Raw genomic sequence first — 20570 nt, 5'->3', positions numbered from 1 at the left:
TATGGATCATAAAAAAGTAAAAATAAAGGACGCATCTGAGGGTGAAAACCTTTTTAAGGCACCTAAAGATGGGAGACTTGACACTCTTCCTGAACATTTTCATGAGCGATCACCCATATTGATCGAGCGTACTCAATCAATCAACATCAATACCATAGAAGCAGCCAAAAACATACACCTGACAGAATCTCTCACAGAGGAAGAAAGATCAGCATTTATCACCTTTTTTAAAGAAAAGCAAATCAACTTTGCTTGGTCATATGCAGATATGCCCGGAATTGATCCACACTTAATCATGCATCACTTGTCCATTTCTCTAGGAGTTAAGCCAATCAAGAAAAAATTGAGAAAAATGAATCCCCATGTAGCACTCATGGTCAAAGCTAAACTAAAGAAACTACTAGATGTTGGATTCATTCGACCCATCAACTATGCAGAATGGATTTCCAAAATAGTACCAGTATCAAAACCAGACGATAGTATTAGAATATGTACCGACTTCAGAGATGTCAACAAAGCTTGTCCAAAGGATGACTTTCTTTTGCCCAGTATCGACATAATTGTAGACCTCACAGCGGGCCATGCAATGCTATCACTAATGGATGGTTTTTCGGGCTATAATCAAATAAAAATAGCCCCAAAGATCAAGATAGAATAGCGTTTACCTGTCCTTGGGGAACGTACTGTTGGAATGTTATGCCTTTTGGCTTAAAGAATGCAGGGGCAACTTATCAAAGAGCCATGACAACAATATTCCATGACATGATGCATACATTCATGGAAGATTATGTGGATGATTTACTAGTTAAATCCTTCACTAGAGAAAAACACCTCGGCATCTTAACAAATATTTTTGATCGATTGGAGAAATTCCAAGTCATGCTCAACCCTAAGAAGTGTGTCTTCGGGGTTACATCAGGCAAATTACTAGGATACATAGACTTAGCTAAAGGTATTGAAGTAGATCCAACAAAGGTACAAGCCATTATGGAGATGCCACCACCAAAGAACATTAGCCAACTCAGATCTCTACAAGGATGACTCCAATCAATCAGGAGATTCATCGCTCAACTAGCTGATAAAAGTTTACCATTCAATCACTTGCTACATAAAAATATACCTTTCAGATGGGAAGCCAAGTGTGCAGAATATTTCTTTCAAATCAAACAGTATCTGATGAACCCACCAGTTCTGATACCACCAATAGCAGGAAAGCCACTCATTCTATACATTTCAACAACAGATATATCACTGGGGGCACTATTGGCACAAGAAGATCAACAAGGAAAGGAACGAGCTATATACTACATCAGTAGGACATTGAATGGATATGAACTCAACTATACATTCATTGAGAAGGCTTGTCTAATAGTAGTCTTCGCTTCTCAAAAATTCTGACATTATATGCTTGCACATACAATTAAGCTAGTGGCAAAAATTGATCCTCTTAAATATCTACTCAGCAAAGCAGCTCTTACAGGCAGATTGGCTAAATGGGTCATGATTCTCAGTGAATTTGATATCTACTACACAGAACGAAGAGCTATCAAAGGACAAGCAATTGCAGATCAACTAGTTGAAGCACCACTACCAGGAAAATAGACTATGGAGATTAAATTTCTAGACAGGGACGTTCTTGCTATTTCTACCAAACAATGGACCCTATATTTTGACGGATCCTACACACAACATGGTTCAGGTGCTGACATTCTATTCATCACTCCTGAAGGACACACTATACCAAGATCATATAGGCTTATGTTTTCATGCACAAATAATGTGGCTGAATATGAGGCATTGGTTATAGGCATCAAAATGGTCATAGAATGGAAAATCACAGAGTTAAAGGTCTACAGAGAGTCACAACTAGTCGTTAATCAAATCAACAATGACTATCAGACAAAAGATGACAAGCTGCTACCCTACAAATGAATGGTGGACGACTTCAAACAATATTTTGTACACATCACCTTCAAGCAAATACCAAGGTTGAACAACAAAGTAGCTGATGCAATGGCTACTATCGCTTCATTACTACAAATTCCAGAACAACAGAGTCGTTACGAGTTTCTGGTAGAGCAACTGTTCTCCCCAGCCTATGACCACTCTAAATCCCATGTTATCTATGCCTTGACTGATTCGGAGTCCCCATTATATGGACCCATATATGATTATCTAAAGAACAATATCCTACCCATTGACCAATCCCACAACAAAAAACGCAATTTTATCCGACAAGCCGCCCGTTATACCCTTACTGCTAATACTTTGTACCGTCGAGGTCTAGATGGTACTCTTCTTCGTTGCCTTGATCGTAATGAATTTGACTCTGCTTTACATGAGCTTCACGAAGGTATTTGTGGTACACATTTAAGTGGTACAACTCTTGCTAAAAAGCTTTTACGAATGGGATATTACTAGCCGACAATGGAAAAAGATTCTTACCACTTTGCCAAGAAGTGTCCTAAATGCCAGATCCATGGCAATCTGATACATGCACCAGCACAGGAACTGCAACCATTTACAACATCCTGGCCCTTTTGTCAGTGGGGACTAGACTTGGTTGGCAAAATTCATCCTTCATCATCAAATGGACACAAGTTCATTATAACCGCAACAAAATACTTTACCAAGTGGATAGAAGCAGTCCCCATGACCACAGTAACTGGAAAACAAATTGCCTCTTTTATCCTTAACTATCTGATCTGTAGATATGGTATTCCAAGCTCCATCATCACAAATAATGGACGACCTTTCAAAAACCAAGACGTACGAGAACTATGTGAAAAATTCAAAATACAACATCGATTCTCTACACCTTACTACCCACAAGGGAATGGTAAGGCAGAAGCATCCAACAAGACAATACTGAAAATCCTAAAGAAAACAGTGAATGGTGTAGGCAAAGATTGGCATGTACAACTCAATCCAGCACTTTGGGCATATAGAACTAGCATCCGCACACCTACAGGAGCAACACCCTACTCATTGGTCTATAGATTAGAAGCTATTTTACCCCTGGAGGTAGAAATTTCATCTCTCAGAGTCTCTCTAAAAGGTTTAATCCCAGATGAAGAGTATCGAGTCAACCGACTGTAGGAACTCAAACTATTAGATGAAAGATGCCAGCATGCTTACACTCATCTCAAAGCATATCAACAACGCATGTGCAAAAGCTATAATCACAAGGTCATTCCCCAAAATTTTAAAGTTGGTGACTTAGTTTTCAAGGAAAATCCAAGAAATCAGCAAGATCGAGAAAAGAAAGGGAAATTTGAACCTAACTGGTTAGGTCCCTATGTCATCATATCAGTCTATGGATCAGGTGCTTATTAGCTAACAACTTCAGATGGAGATGTGCTTGACGAACCAACTAACATCATTCATTTGAAGAAATACTACACTTGAGTAGTCTAATGCACGACAAAAGTCAAAAACAAAAAAAAAAAAAAATAAAAAAATCAAGAAAAAGCAAATAAAAAGGTACAATAAAAGCAACTAGTGAAAATCTGGTAACAGGCGCTATTGTGAGAGGATGTCTCCTCTATCTATATCCATATCCTTCTCTCCGCAGTAAATCACTATCGGCCATCACCCGACACTTAGCAAATATCCATTCAGGACATACTTAGCGTAGTCACTATCCCGATTTATCCATCTAGCCTTTCACCATATTTCACCATGGCTTGGTAATCACTGTACATACCCACATCGAGTGGTACACTTAGCTAGGGGCAACATTCATCTGCAACTTGTCCTATCAACATGTCAAGCATTGCAACACACCAAGAAAATCATTTCAAAACACCAACATTCAACCAACACACAAAACAAGCCAAACCCGGATACATTTACCGGATTCACAACACACGATGAATGATTTTCTGAAGTACCAAATGTTGCATTTTGCATAAAGTCTTGACTATTTTTGCATTTAACTTTTTTTGACTTATTGGATTCTCTAAATTTTCTCAAACAAATGCTTCCAAGCTAGAGAACATCGAGAAACTCCAATATTTTCTTAGTTTTCTGTCTGTGAGGCGATCATTTGTATTGTGCAGATACTTGTCTCGAGACGTGATACAACGAATATCACTGAAGACATGATTCCACTTTACGCATACAAATGGTTTAATCTTGTCTATTTATACACAATCCGCACTCTGGTCGTCCTGGTTCAATTATACCTTGATGCTTGTGCTATCTTGCAAAATCAAACATCATGTAAATTTTTCTCAGGTTATCATGGTTTAATTATACCATTATGCTTGTATAAATTTTCAACATATCCGAAGATCAATCAATGCTCAATGATGATACATATATCGAAAACAAATCACATGTGGTTATACAGGGATGACCAAATGCAGAATGAGGATGGTCAAAAACAATTAGTTGCATATCATTTTATAATTAGTTGCATATCATTTTACAAATTAGTTGCATATCAAATCATCCATCTCATTTTCAAGATACATCTCACATCTCATGAACATCATGCATTTACATCATGAATCATGTTCATCACATACATCTATCTAAACATTGCATCATCATAGAATAAAGCAAAAGCATATAGAAAGCATAATCCATAACACATTGCATGATCAAAGAAAATGGTGTCATATATATATCTCAAATGATCAATATACAAAATATGTCATGTCTCGGCCAAATACAAATGATCAAAATACAATAGAGACATCGTCTCTCAAGTATGACTATCTCCTGAGGGGGATGGTCTCGCCGCAGATGTCCCAGCCCCTGGATCTCCAGGAGGATCCTGTCTCGAAGGCCCTGTCACGCCTCTGCTCTCTGATCGCGAACCAGTCTCTCGAGATCAAATCGATCTCAACTGTGTGAAGCTCTGCACTCAGCGCTCCCTAGGCACCACAACCTCATAATGTCGATGGTAGTACTCCGCCTCTTAGGCTCTCTAAGACAGCTCTATCAAGGTGTCCCTCATCGTCCCACCTGTTGCTGCTCTCTGGACGCTCGCTGCGAGCTCCTCCACTCGACCCCGCCACTCTATCTCCGTATCTCGCTCTATGGTCAGCTTAGTAATTTGACATTGATGCGCCAACAACTGTGCTTGCAGCTGCTACACTGTCAACTGTAAGGTCCTAATCTGAGCATCCTCCACATGAGTCAGGATCTGGACCCGTAGGGGTACCTGTGAAGGGATACCCCCTGTCCCTCTACCTTTCCTCGGTGCTAGTGGAGGTAGCACATCAGTCCTCCTCCTCTGGACTGCTCGTCTCACCTCGTTAGTCCCTCTCACTACTACTGTCACCTCTCCCACCATCCCCTCACCACGTGCTCCAATCGCTAGTCCTCCTCTCCCTCTATCCATCACAGCTCGTTGAACTGCTCTCTCCAACCCTCTATCACCCCCATCTCTCCCTCTGTCTCCCCTCCTCCCCCGATCTCCTCTCCCTTGTCATCCTCCTCTACCACCTCCATCATCTCCCTCATCCCCATCTCCACCTCCCTCATCCTCCTCATCATCAAAAGTAGGTTGCATCTCCGCTGGATCTGATATCCTCGCCACGACACGAGCTGCAAACAATCTGGCAAACTCATCCATCACACCAGCATCCAAAATCTCCGGGGCATAGTCTCATATCTGGCCTGCAACTGCACAAACTCCTCTATGGTCGCCACACTATCAATAGTCAGGTCCCAATCTGGTATGTCCTACCTCCGACGCACATACAAACAGGTCCCCTGTGGTATCCCCTGTTGACGACCATATTGCCGCAAAACTCTAGTAACCAAAAATCTCTCGATCACAAAAGGGGTCTGTCCTATCAAAAATCGGGTCATGAAGAAATAAGGCATCTCCAACCCATCCTCGGCCCATACCTCGCAACCTGTATATGGTCGCCAAACAACCGTATCAATGTCATCCAATGTCCTCCTCCAATGCTCAAGTTTGCCCAGCTTTCGCTGGATAACTAATCCCCTGTACCCATATGCATAGGCATGCCCAATGGGCCTATCACTATCCACCAATGGCCTAGCTGCGAGAATGTGCTCCCAGTACCATACCTGTAGAAGTGTCACGCCAGCTGACAAACTGTCGTAACCCAGGTAGATTACCTCATGCAAGTCCCTGTACAAATGGGCTAGCATAGTCGATCCCCATGCGAACCTGCGGCCCTGTGTCACCATCTCCTCCAACACTAGTCCCCATCCCACAGATAGTCCCTTCGACCTACGGTCGGGACATAGAAAACCACCTACAAACCTTGCTAGTACTGATGGAAGAGGCGCATAGTCTAAATCCAGAAACTCCTACCACGGAATCTCGTATTCACACACTGTCTCATCGTGAAAAATTTAGCGAAGTGCCTCTGTCCCGCCCTCCTCTGACTGCTCATAAGGTAGTAGTGCACCTACTACAGGTATGCGTAGGATCTTGTAACAATCCTCTGGGGTCACTGTCATCTCCCCTGTGGCAAAATGGAAGGTGTTCGTATCACTGTGCCATCTCTTTGTAAGCGCTGTAAGTAAGCCCCGGTTCACAGTAAACCGAGGCATATCTAATAGGGAAGACATGCCGCATCTCTCAATGATGTCTAGATCGGCCTGTGCCAACCGTGGTATCAATGCCCATGGTCTCAGAAACTGCTTGCATGATTGAACCACTCCCAATCGCTCCTCTCAAAAAGCAAAACAAGTCCAATATTAGTTTCCTCATCAAAACATAGATATCAAAATCACAATCACATCAAACACCATATCAACTTGTAATACAACTCAACTTTTCAAAAACCATATCAAACTTGTAACACAAATCAAGTCCCCACATCACATCAACTTGTAACACAACTAAAGTTTCCAACCCATATCAACTTGTAAAACAACTCAAGTTCCATAAATCATATCAGCTTGTCACACAAATCAAGCTCCACATATATTAACTTGAACCAATGCAAATCAAATCAAGTTCATATCAAATCCACATTCATATCTATGCATAACTTGAAAAATCGCAAATCACACCAAGTTATCTCGGAACTCATATTGGACAAACTAGCAACACCATGATAGCAGCCATAGAAATGAACAATTTACACCTATCCTTGCAAGACTGAGCTTATCCTATAATTTTTTCCTCATTCACAAATCATCCTATCTCACAAAATTTTCCCCGCATGCGCTAACTGAATTTGGCTACGCGCTAGATTGACTCTATGCGCTAACCTATTTTTCCCACACGCTATCCTATCTACCCCACGCGCTAGATTGACTCTATGCGCTGACCTATTTTTCTCACGCGCTATCCTATCTACCCCATGCGCTAGACTAACTCTATGCGCTACCTCTTTCTTCCCATGCGCCATCTAATCTACCCTACGCGCTAAAACCCACCTCATGCGCTAACCTATCCCGTGTCTGCGCTACCTGTCTAACCCTATGCGCTAGGTTACGCCTACGCGCTACTTACCCCTACCCATGCGACCCCCTATGCACCCAATGCGCTAGGTTTACCTGACGCGCTACCTATTTCACCTTTTGCACTACCCTGTGTCCTTGATGCGCTAATCTACGGCTATGCGCTAACCTAGCAAACCGACGCGCTAACTTAGCGAACCTATGTGCTACCCTAGGTTTTCGGACGCAACCTAAAATCTAGCACCTTATGCGCTATGAAATTTTTCGTATGCGCTGACCAACAACTTAGATGCGCTAAAACGTGACACCCACGTGAAAAACACCAAAAAAGTACCAAAAACGACAAAATAAAAAATCACAAAGAAGTCAAAAAAGTTGACTTACCGGTGGTCCATATGCGGCAGGCCTCCGATACCTCTGAATGCGCTCGAATCGATGTGTAGAATACAGAATAGACATTTTGTCTTCTCTCCAAAAGTCTCTCTCTCCAAAGTCACCAAGCACAAATGAGAGAAAACAATGCACTTTTCCCCTTTTATAGGGTGAAATAAAATTAGGGTTAGGGGATTGAGCATGTAATTCACTCATGGTCCTTCTCATATGCTCGCACACGTCAATTATCGAGAGATGAATCAATTTCAACGTTCCACCTAGCCAAAATTTTGCAAAGCAAACACAATTATCAAATCAAGTCAAATATTCCAAATTTTTTATTCATCTCCCGAGGGGGCATTATCAACATCGATTATCAAAACTAGGGCATGGCATATCTCAAAACGACATAAAAGTTTTATTTGATCATAAATCACGATGACACATCATTTTCTTTGAATTAACATGTGCACACATGTCACTTCAAAGAGGGGCAAAATGTAGACGTATAAAAATGACCATATTCCTAAATGAATATTTTATGTTCATTTCTCTATTTAATTAAATCCAATTTAATTGAATTATTCACATTTCGCTATTTAAATTAAGTAAATTACTCAATTTATTTAAATTAATTTCACTAGACCTCTTTTATCATTTAATAGGATAAATCATTTTATTCAATTAAATCCCCTATCCACTTTTTAATTAAATTCAAATTTAATTAAATAGTTATCCTAAATTGAATAAATCTAATTTATTTAATTTCCCCAATTTCAACCAAATTGAATTAAATTCATTTTATTCAATTAAATCTTATTATCCCTCCACCCACTTGCAAAATCCTACATCTCCCACTTGCTTCCTAAACCCTATTCCTAACCCCCCTTCTAGACTCTTCTAATCACTTCCAATTAGCCTAAACCATCTCCTAAACTTTGTCACATCCCTAAGCAAGGGAAAGTCACTTCTCAAACCCTTAAAGTCTTTGGAAACCCTTCAAGGCTTCAACCACTTAAGTTTGAAAGTCTCCCAAACCATTAATGGTTAACTCAACCCTCTAGCATGATTAAAGAATTTCCCTAAACTCAACCTCCATGTAACCCAGGGGTCTCCTCAAGCATTCATTGCTTTGACCATGGTTATCCCTTAATTATTTGCACAAGAGTTTATCCTTTAATAAAAGCTTTATTAAATGGGTAATCTTGACTTAACCTTAACCCTTACCCCCTAAGATAACCATGAGGTCTTCTCAGGCATTTAATGTGTCCAACCCCTTCTCTCAACCAGTTTTATGTTGACATTTGTCACCATTTCATTGGTGCAAATTGCAAACATGGATCCCCAACTTTCAAGCTTAACCCTTGATTAAACCTTTCAATCTTGGCCATCCATTGCCCCATTTTTGCTATAAATAGAGTTCTCATTCCTCCATTTTCATAGCCAAGTCTTTAGCATCACACTTATACTCAAATCCATACAAGCTTTAATATCTCATATTTATGCTTATCATTTAGCCTCTCTTTTGAATAGGAATTAATCTAAATATGCATGTTTAGAGTATTTTCCTTTTCATTTAGTTTAATCATAGACTAATATAGCTTGTTGGGATAGTCTTGTTACTAATCTTGTCATCTTATAAATTAGTTTATTGCATTTATAGGATCATGCATAGCTTAGGAGGCATTTCAACTTAAAATCAGCCAAAGCATCCCTCGTTCTTGCATTTGTCATCCCTAAACCATTTTGCTCAATGATCTGAGAGCAAAAACATTGGTTTGAGGGACCTTGTAAGATAGAGAACCACAGAACCATCCTTGGGAAGTTGAGTCATCCTTCATGACTCCATAACTTGCACCAAGAAGTCCTGTGGGTGTGTAAGTAAGGCTCCTTAGGCTTCATTTTTCACATTTCAAGTTCTATTGACCCGCTTTTCCCGCATACAATTGGTTTATTTTATTTTATTTGAATAAAAGGGGTAAAAACTTTATTGAAACACAATCATAAAAATTACAAGAAGGGCCAAAGCCCCGAGGCCCCAAAAAAGAGCCTCAGGCCCAGTCCAAGATCAGCCACCATCATTACCATTCATGTCCTCAACAAAAATCTTCTGCAAGTGTTGACAGTAGTCCCGGGAGAGATGCTTCCAACCTTCAATTTTTCAATCACTGTCACGTTCTGAAGCCCACTTAGCCAAACAATCAGCTGCTCTATTCCATTCACGAGGAATGTGGATGAAAGACACCTGCTCCATTAAAGAACTAATTTGAAGAATCTGCTGAACAATCCCTGGCAGCTGCCAATGAATCCCACTCACCTTCTTTCCGATCAACAAATTAACAATAATTTGTGAATCTGATTCGCACATAACCTTCCTTCTACCCAACTCCCAAGTCCGCTCCAGGGCATAGAGAATAGCAAGTCCCTCCATCAAATTATTAGATTGCCTCCCTTTATGCACCGAAAAGAGGAAAACCACCTCCACCCTACAATTCCTACCAACACCACCAACCCCAACACCTACCAACACCACCAACCCCAACAAGGCCTGGGTTACCCCTGGAGGAGCCATCAGTGTTAATATTGCTAAACTCATCTTGAGGGGGTCTCCACCTTCCCACCTTTTGGACCTTCTTCATAGCACCCCTACCTCTTCTGACACAAGTAGAGACGGGAGAAAACTCCCGCCAGCCAAACCTATCCACCATATCCGCCTCATCTCTATCCAAAGGAAAATTCACCTCACATTTAGCTTCCCCCGTCTCACGAATCATAATCATAATTCTATTTCACACTTGTTGCACTAATAGTCTGGCCTTGCGAAAGATCCTTTTGTTCCTCTCAAGCCATACCTGTCCGAGTATGAAAATGGGCCCAACATACCAGACTGTCTGGAGGAAGGGGGACAAGAAAGGAGGTATGCCCAAACTGCTCCAAAACTCCACCAAAGAATCTGTGTGAACACAAGGACGCTTCCACACCCCCCACCAGTAAAGCCAAATAAGCATAGAGAAGGGGCATCCAAAGAAAAGGTGCGATGATTCTTCCTCCTCATTACCACACAAAGTACACATCGAAGGCCCCAAGAATTGCCGCTTACGAATATTATCCCCGGTTAGGCATCTATTCAAGGCCAGAGTCCAAGCGAAGCAATTGCACTTCGGCCAAGAAGAATTGTTCCACACCTGTTTCCACCAGTGCACCTCTCTTCCCTCCAATCTTTGGTTCAACAGGACCCGGTATCCACTAGCTATAGTAAAGACGCCCTTAGGATTCGGAGAATAGGGAAGTCCATCCCTACCCTTGATGCCATTACAGTGTCTACTCGCCAGAATGCCCTGCAACTCCGCACACTCTTCCTCCAACCCAGCAACCGACCACTCATTAGGATCCTTCCACCGCTCCAACTCCAGCCACCCACACTTATAAGAAGCCTTGAAGTCACTCACCCTTGACCATCCTACCTCCAAAAACCTTTGGCTAAGGTTCCCAAGATTAGGAAATTGATCAAGGATGGGGGGGTGCCCATCCTAAGAGTCGTTCCAGAAAAGGACCTCTTCCCCTCGTTTGTAGATCCAAAAGAGACCTTCCTTAATGAGAGAGGCCCCCTTCTTGAGAGTATACCAAATCGCAGAGCCTTTTCCCTCAAGCGGATATCTTGGAACCTCCTGCACTGGGATCCCCTGCATATATTTATAAGCCAAAATCTTAGCCCAGCCCCGATCCTGCTCGACACTCCACCTCCAGTATAATTTAGTCGCCAGAGCCTCCCCGAATAAAATGGCCTGCCATAAACCAAGCCCCCCCGATTGTTTCAGGCTGCACACCAAGTTCCAATTGACAAGACTCCATTTAGAAGAGGATAGATTACCTGTCCATAAGAATTGCCTTGCCAAAGAGTCCAAACCCTTCAGGAACCACTTAGGAGCCACTTGAAGCATACACCGATAAGTCAGAAGAGCCTGAATCACCGACTGAATTAGTTGAACCCTACTAGCAAAAGATAACTATCTGTGAGTTCAATGATCAACCTTCGAGCGAAATTTATCCAAGATACCCTGCCATGACTCCCTAGGGGGGTTATCGGGAGAGATAGGAATACCCAAATAAGTCAAGGGAAAAGAGCCAACTTGGAATCTCAAGATAAGAGAAATCATCCTTTGAATAATGCTAGGGGTGTTGAAGAAGAGGATAGAGGATTTATCTTCATTGATCAACTGACCCGAGGCCGCCGGATAAACATCCAAAACCTTCTGCAGATTCGTAGCTTCTCTGATCCGAGCAAGTCCCATCAAGGCCATGTCATCAACAAACTGCAAATGAGACTGTGGCTGCAAGTCATTACCCTAGCTCCAACCTTAATTCTACCCAAGCCCACATTATGCTTGATCAACCTCCGAGAATGAATAAGTAAGGGGAGAGGGGGTCCCCCTGACGAAGGCCCCTAGACGCACCAAACAACTCAGTATGATCCCCATTGATTAGAAATGAGAAAGAAGTGGACGTAACTCCACTCATAACCCATTGGACCCATTCCTCAGAAAAGCCAAAAGCCCTAAGGATCTTCTGGAGGAATGACCAATGCACTCTATCATAAGCTTTGGTCATATCCAACTTGATAAACATAGCTTTTTCCTTGGATGTTGCCATAGAATGAATGGTCTCCGTAGCAATGACCACACCATCTTGAATTTGACACCCTTCCACAAACCCACTTTGTTCCTGAGAGATGACATCCCCCAGACACTTCTTCAGCCTTTCTGCTATCAGCTTAGAGATGATCTTATAAATCACATTGCAGAGAGATATAGGGCGAAACTGGCCTAACCTGTCGGCCCCATCACACTTGGGGATTAGCGCCATGAAAGTCGCATTCATGGCCCGAAGCATCTGATTATTCCTCTGAGACTCTTGGACTACTTCCAGTAAGTTCAGTTTGATGATTTCCCAAAATTCTTGAAAGAATTCCACCGGGAACCCATCCGGTCTAGGGGCTTTTCCTTTCCTCATGCGGAACACAATCCTCTCGAGTTCTTCCATCACAATAGGGCCCATAAGCTACTCATTCATCTCCCCAGTAACAAGAGGAGGGATGCAAGCGAGAACCTGGTTCTCCTCCACCAAATCCCCCTGAGAATCCTCGTTGAAGAGAGAACGGAAATACTGTAAAGCCTCCCTGGATATCTCCTGCAAGGATAATAACACCTCACCTCTATCATTGACCAGAGTCATAATGGAATTTCCATGACGTCTTGCTTTCACAGAGTTGAAAAAGAAAGCAGCGTTCTTATCGCTCGCTTGGAGCCAATCAATACGGGCTCTCTGTTTCCAGTAAATTTCCTCCCCGAGTTCCCATTCCTCTAAAGCCTTTACAACCCGATCCTCCTTTCTAAGCAAAGCTTTAGACAAACCAAGCTCTCTGATTTCCCTAGTGATGCCATTTAACACTGTTTGGGCAGATTTCTTAGCATGAAAAATGTTCCCAAAACCCTACCGATTCCACTGTTTGAGTTGAAACTTCAAAAACTGTAGCTGCTTGGCAAAAGTGTACATAGCAGTGCCAAAGGCCAACCTCCCCTTCTGCCACCATTGCTCAACAAGAGCCTACGGAGCAGGATCCTGAAGCCACATAAGTTGGAATTTGAATGAAGGAGAGCGAGCAACTCGGGCTGAAGAAGAAACTAGCTTGATAGGCCAGTGGTTTGACCCTCTCCAATCAAGAATCTCCGAACTTGTGGCCCAACCCCCACCAACCCAAAAACTGGAAATGAGAAATCGATCCAGCCTCTTTGCAATCCAACACTCCCCCACTCTCCTATTATTCCAAGTGAACAAACCATTACTAGGTTTAATGTCAACAAGATGCAGCGATGAGATACTGTCCCGAAAAAGGAAAGAAGAAGGCTCCAACCGCATGACACCCCCCTTCTTCTCACTCAACTCAAGGATAGCATTAAAGTATCCCGCCATAATCCAAGGGTGAAAAGGGACCAGCCTTCACATACAAGAAATATGAGACCATAAGTTCTGCTTGCCTTGAAGATCGGTGGGGGCATAGATACTGGTAAACAAAATAAGATCTTAGGTCTCTAAACTAGAGGCAACCCCAGATAATGAAGATCTGGAAGCCACCCACCAAACGAGGCGAATCCTTGAGGGATTCCAAAGACAGGTCACCCCTCCCGAGGAACCAGTTGCCCCAATACACTGACACTCGCCTCACCCCCAGAGCTTCGACACCAGACCCATCATACTCTCCATCGAGAGTTTGGTTTCTTGCAAAAACATGACATCAGGTGAATGATTCCTAATCAAATCCCAAACAACTTTTTGTCTAGGGCCGCTATTCAAGCCCCTTACATTCCATGAGAGCACAATCATTTAGGAGGATTGGAAAAGTGAGAATCCAAAGTCTTAACTGACCCTGACTCAACCAAATTCTCTCCCATCAATTTGATTTTATCCAAATCCTTCTTTCTGCCAGCCTTTGAGTTCTTCTCCGTAGCACTTTTCTTAATATCTTTTTGATGCAAACCCAGGTGAATGGAAGACTTAATACTTTTAGCCCCATCCAGTTCCAATTTCAAGGCTATCGAAGATCCCTCTGAACCAGGAGTGAGACCCAACTAGACCCCAATTGTCTGTTCCATCTCCATTTGTTGACTTCCAATCACTTGCGGGGCCTGAGTAAAATCCTCAATAACTCTTTCTAGACCCCCCTGAAGTACCTTGGTCCAAAGGAGTTAACCCCAAATTCACTTCTTGCTGGCTAAGGTCATCCAAGGCTTCAAATCTGTTAAAGGTATCCTCCTCCTGTGTCTCCTGTAAGGACCTCTTTTGTCCTCGATTCCTATTCCTTGTCTTAACTAGGACAAAATCATCAGCACCCACTACCTCGACCAACATAGTAGCTTTTCCTTTATCAGCCCTATCTTGACTCTGGGCCGGCTATTGAGGTTGGCACACCACCGGTTTATATCTAGGGCACTTACGCTGTAAGTGACCATACTCATGACAAAGACGACATCGAAAAGGTAAAGTCTCATAATCTAGCTGCTAAACCCATGAGTAAGAGCCCACAGACATATCTATAGCATCTGGCAAAGGTTTACTAAGATCAATTTCAACATAGATGCATGCAAAGGTCATTACCTTTCTCCCTAGGCTTTGTGTTGAAGATCCCACTAGCTTCCCCAACAATCTGACCAGCAACCGTAGCACATCCTCCCGACAACATTCCACAGGAAAACGTGGTAGTCGAACCCACACTGGAACCCTATTTGGGAGCTCCTCCGAAGGGTTAAACCCCGCATGCCAAGGTTTGATGAACAACCCCACCTGGTTGTAAAAATACGAGCCTCCTTCAAAGATCCTATTGCGATCCTCCATGTAGTTGAAAGTAACCATGAAATAGTTGTTTGCTAGTAGCATAATCTCCATTTCCCCTTCCGGTGCCCAAGTCCTCTGTGCCCAGTTTTTCAAGAACTGCAGAGACACCCTCATTCCCAAAAACTTGCATTATAGCGAGTGTTTTGAAAAGTACTCAACGTCTTCAACTATCAACTCGGGAGGAATAACCAGCTTCAGCCTCTCATTGCATCTCTCTAGGCAACCATTAATCTTCATAACGCGAGAACTACCAGCACTCCCCGATCCCGATTCAGATGAGAAAAGGTTATTGTTAAAAGTCTTCATATTCTGGAGTGGGGGTTTTGAACCCACCGCAGTGCGAAAATCCATGGCGGGAGGAACTTGCGAGGCCTCACCACCAATACTTGCCATTGGGAATAAAAATAAAATAAAATAAAACAAGCTTGAGAAAGACCCACACCCCAAAGGGCCACTCAAGAAGGCACGACCCCCACGACCCCACCCCTCCCAAGCACCACCGAAAAACAGTGTCGGTCGATGCCCCTCTCCCCCTGCAAACCCACGGCTCCCCATGGACCAGAAGCCCGCGGCCAAAGCTCCACCCGAAACCCCCCGATCCTCCCTCCACTCCCTCGGTTGAACCCTGCCTGGCCACTGCTGCCTCTGCACACCCTCACAACGCCTGCACTACCCTTCCCCCATCGACGCACTTGGAGATCTGCACCCACGAGCTAGGGCATCGAAACCCTAGCTTGGCCGCCTACGCACTCCCGCACGCACGCCATCGTTTCTCTTTTATTGGTTTATTAAATATATGGGAGATTGGTATTAATTAAATTCTTTAGGAATACATTTTATTGAAAATGAAATTCATTATATTTTTTATACTATTGAAAATTTTAATTAAAAAAAAAAAAATAATTATAAGTGGGGAGGCGGAGCCTGCTACCCATGGTAGCAGATGCTACCCAAAGGTAGCAACTGCTACCTACGGTAGCAGCGCTACCCAAGGGTAGCGACTGCTACCGTATGGTAGTAGCGCTACCAATTGGTAGCGACTGCTACCATATGGTAGCAGAGCTACCATAGGGTAGCAGGGCAACCTGTTAAATTGCATTTCAATTAAATTGCCAACCGAATTCTATCATTCGGTTTTATTTTAATTTTTAATATGTTTATATATATATATATATATATATATATATATATAGTAGTTTATTTATTTATTTTTAATTATGTTATTTTGGAAATAAGGTTTTGCATAATTATTGGAAATAAAAGTTATCGTAGAATTAAATCTTCATTTTATTATATATTTTAATGTGATATAATTATGTAATATTATATTCGAAGAATATATATATATATATATATATATATATATATATATATATTTATGTAATTATATTATACTATTATATATATTTTTTAATTTTTAATTTAATTTAGATTATTGATACAATCTAATCGGATTTATTTGTAAATTAATCATGAACATATAATTAGGGGGTTAATTTTAATGTGATTTTATTTAACCTCATTGGACAAATGACAACATTGATTTCCTTGTATTAATATAGTTGTATTTTCTTATTTTCTGGAAAATCTTTAATTGCAAGTATTTTATGCTTTTGGCTGTTTTAAGAAAAGATTGCCTGTATTAGGAATCTTGTGTAAATGGTTAGCAGTCAAGCTTAATTTCTGTAAAGCGGAAAATCGCGGTCGAACCCTAGTTGGTCTCCCCTCTTCCAACTCCGAGGAGAGAGAAGGGAGGTTCGCTAGGATTCGATGGGTTTTCACTTAGGGGGAAGACTTTCCATTCAAAAGAGGGGTTGAAACTCATAAGATCCAATCCCACACAAGGTAAGATTGGATGCTAGATGAATTTCAAGGGTTTGGAAAGCAAAGCTACCCTCTTTTGTAAAGAATGTTTATTAAGGAAATTAAGCTAAGAATGCATAGAAAGTCATAAAGATTCGCTTATAAACTGAGTTCGGGTTATAGGATGAAGCTGCGGACCTGGAATTAGCAGTAAAATGTCGATACGGCGCTGTCCTGCAAATTTGAGCAAAAGTTGTCGGGACGATGGCGCCCGGCGCCACGGTCCTCCGAAAAATCCGCGAAACGAAGGGGGATCGGTTCGTCTCTGCACAAGGATTCCAGATCTTCAATCTCAGCCGCGTACCTGCAACCTACACACAGAAAAGCGAAGACGATTGGGGGGTTAGGGATTAGGGGTTTGCCTTTAGGTCAAACCCCGGTTTTGGAATTAACCAAGAAATGAGCAAGAGCTGTAAATGTAAATGACTATAATGTAAAACAAGTACTAATACCTTGTTCTAAGGATGTTGGTATCCTTATGTGCGAAGGTTTAGATGTTGTATGTTGTAGTATGTAGCATGTAATAAGTGATCTCCTCTTCAATGGTTGAATCCTTGACTTGAATGCAACACTTAACCTTGAATGGAGACTTGAAATGATCAATTGCTTGAAAGAATGCTTGAATGCTTGAATGCTTGAGTATAGTTTCCACGCCTTTTCCATCATATCGAATGAGAGAGGAAAATGTCATTTATATACTTGTCAATTAGGGCTGATAGACTGATTTTCCCGACCTTAGGCCGACCAGGGAAGTATATTTCCAAATTGCAATAAAAAAGACCCGATATCACTTAGGAAACCGGGCCCAAAATAGGACCCAGGGACCAGGGCGCTGGGCGCTCTGGTCCCACCTCCCGGGACATCAGGGTGCAAGGAGGTTCAGGCCAGGGTGCTTGAAAAATGCAGTTTTCAGTGTCGTGAGCGAGTTTTGGGGTCTCCATTCAGGTTGCGTGTTGCATCGCCATCGTGAAGACCGAAATGCAGTCGAAATTGCAAGTGTCACAATTTTAGGACGCTACAATTTCGTTGCAATTCTGGTTGAGTTGTCGTTATGTCATATGTTGTTATACCCCCTTGGTCAGGTGTCGTTGTTGTGCAACCTTGTTGATATGAGCCATTGTGTGTTTTATTCCATATGGTCAATCCTGGGTTCGTGATTGTGTATCCTTTACCTATGGTTTGTCAGGATTTGATATGGCTGTCAGTTTCGCCATAGAGTTCTCATAGAGAGACCTTTCCTATTAGTGTCCTATGAGAGAGAGTGGCTTTCAAGTGGGGACCGCGCCCGAAGTGGATGGCAGGATAACCCCTCGAAAGTCAGTTAAGAAGTGATAACCTAATAATTGATTAGGGGGTGGGTAGATTAAATATTAATTAAGATAATATGCCTCGCACATGGTTGAGTGCTTGTATAGGCTCAGGACGTGGTGAGAAGGCCTGGAATGGCAAACCTGTCACCTTGTCTTCACAAAAGGATTGGTAGGGTCCGCATGAGGCTTAGATGGAGCTGAAGGTTCGAGAGAGGTTGCCAGGATAACCCAGGATGGGGGCCGGGACCTATGGAGGCCTACCAGGGTAACCACCTTAAGCCATGCGATGACACTCTCTCCTTAGAGTCACTAGTGTTTGTGAGTTGAGTCACATGGATGTTTGCGGAGTCATGTAGTTCTGTCATACTTGTCTTATTTTGCTTGCTTGAGGGTCTTCTACTATCTCCTAGCACGGTGGGGTGGTTCCATTTCGGGATCACATGGTCGGGTGGTAGTGCCACTTCCCATCGGATGTTCTGGATTGTATCTTCAGGCGAGGAAAGGCTTTGCTGGTGTTTCTTGGTTCGTGGTTCATGTACTAGCACTTGTTCGTGATCATTGTTCAGTTGAGACCTTGTGGTCATTGTATCAAACTTTTATGTAACCTTGATATTGTAACTTTTGGATTCCGTGGTATTTTTGGAAGCCATGTATTTATGGATATTGTAATATTATATCGGTGGAATGTATGTTAATTCAGTTGCTTTGTTATTTTGTATAAATGGTTTATCGATAAATAAATGCATTGGAATACTTTAATTCTTTCATTGTGGAATTTAGATGTATGTGTAGGTTTATTCTCAAGCATTTAATTTACCTAATTAAAATGGACAATTGGATTAACCATGGTGTTAATGTAATCTGTGAATTAATCTTCGTTGGTAACCCTTAGGAAATCATGTGTTAGACTTTCGTTGTGTTATTAAACATGCAATTGTTATAATTAATGCACTTGATCTTTAAATTTTTTTTAAAAATTCACCCTTTAGTTGCCTAGTTGTGTTGTTTTTTCTTTTAGGGTTTCTGACGGGGCATCATATCCTAACATTGATGCGAGGCTAGAGTGGTGTTACAATACAAAAAATTTGGGAGTTTAATGCTCCAACGACTAACTCAATCATGAATATTTACAGGACACTAGCATGACATGCAAATGTCTTCACAGTGTGCACAATCTGAACCTAATGGTTGGGAAAAAAATTGTGGCAGGTGACAAGGAAGGTTGGCAAAATCAAATTTAAGAATTGTCTTCGATTTGGCTAAAGTGGAGGCCTATGTGACGTGAAATTGCAAGGCGTTAAATTTACACAGTTATAGACTTCTAGTTATCCTTGCAATAGGAAGCCACGTGGGAATTGATGAATGATAAAATGACAATTGTAACACAAAGAAATTCTTTGGAAAGCAAGTGAAATGAAAGGTAACTGGGAATACGCGCAAGGCTACAATGCATTGCATCATCTTGCACCCCTTTGCCAAGCTGATTTCTCACACCTAGCTGATTTCTTTCATAAGGAATGAGTTTGACATAATAAAAAAAATCATGATTGGGCAAGTTTACTTGGTAATAATGGTGGTGCATTCTTTCATTACATTATCTACCAATCTATTAAAAGTGATTGGGCCAAGTTCAACTCTAGATGACTTTGATAAATTGGATCTTCCTACTTGAGGCAATTTAGTTAAAGGACGACTTTTGGTTTAGATGCATACTCCCTCATAAAATTGCAAGCTCCTATATAAAAGCAAATACGTTGATATGTATATAGTCCAATTATTTTTGTCCAAAAAATAAAAAAAGAAAGTTGCGATGATTTTGTGTCCTTGACATGAATTACAAACTTGAAGTTTTGTGGCTTTTTTACTTTAAATAGTAAATTACATTTACATTTATGTAAAAGAAAACAACATTTTCCCATGTTAATCTTGATTAATTAAATTAATGCAAATGATCAGATATTAATTAATAGATTATTTAATTAATAATTAGGTACGATAAATCATGTAAACCATAATGTTAAATTAGGAAAGTAAATGTGATAGATAAAGGCACTTAGTTTTAGGAACAATGATGTGGAATAAATATGTTGTAACATTAAAATTAATTTTTTTTGGGGATTGATACCAAATGCTTTCTATATATACTTCACCTCAATATTAGAACAATCTATTATTTTGTTGTCCACAAGTTGAATCCATGCCATTTAGAAACAATCCCGCATGTCTTGGAAGTTT

This window comes from Cryptomeria japonica, chromosome 1 (assembly GCF_030272615.1).
Source record: "Cryptomeria japonica chromosome 1, Sugi_1.0, whole genome shotgun sequence".
Taxonomy (NCBI): Eukaryota; Viridiplantae; Streptophyta; class Pinopsida; order Cupressales; family Cupressaceae; genus Cryptomeria; species Cryptomeria japonica.
This window is presented reverse-complemented; position numbering follows the sequence as displayed.